Source organism: Pteropus alecto, unplaced genomic scaffold, assembly GCF_000325575.1.
Source record: "Pteropus alecto unplaced genomic scaffold, ASM32557v1 scaffold40, whole genome shotgun sequence".
In the NCBI taxonomy this organism is placed as follows: Eukaryota; Metazoa; Chordata; class Mammalia; order Chiroptera; family Pteropodidae; genus Pteropus; species Pteropus alecto.
This window is the reverse complement of record NW_006431919.1, coordinates 20618311-20618993: the sequence shown is the minus strand read 5'-3', so window position 1 is coordinate 20618993 and position 683 is coordinate 20618311.

The following is a 683-nucleotide window of genomic DNA, read 5'->3' as shown; positions in this document are numbered from 1 at the left end:
AGGAAGTAACTCGGCATTTGACTGGTGACGTCCGCCATGGGTGCAAAAGCGCATACGTGTGACGTGTGTGGTGCCTTCGTCCACGGTGGTCCAGTAAACACAGCCCCGACGGACTCCGGAAAGGCCGGCTTCCGGCCCCAGTTTTGCCGCGGCCTCGCCAGGTGAACTGGGGAAATTTCCGTCCGAGCCAAACGCCACGCGCTTCGCCCACAGCTGACCGCAAACACCCACCTCCCTCCTCACCATGGCCGCAACCCCCTTCTCCGCCAGCAAGGCCCTGGCTGCCGCCCCCTAATGTGCCTGCTGATTCTCCCAGCTCCCTGGTGCGCCCCGTCTCACCGGCCACTGTCCTCCCTCCCCTGTGGGACGCCCTCAGCCTGGCCTCGGACCCCTCGCCTCGCAGGCACAGATGTGCTCCCCATCCCACTCGGCTCCCCGAGCCTGGGTGTCCCCGTCGCGCTGCCCCAGCTAATGGCTTTAGGGTGCAGCTGACGCTGAAGGGAAAGCCGGGAACAGGAGGTCTCCTCTGTTTCTTGCTTTACCTTGAAAAGTCAAGACACGTGCGTTTCGCTCCACAATCGATGCACTTCCTCTCCCGCTTGAACGGGATACAGTGTTTTTCCTCCGCATCTTCAGGTAGAGCTGGCCTGGCAGACAGACAGGGACCGGCCGCCCCTCGGGCA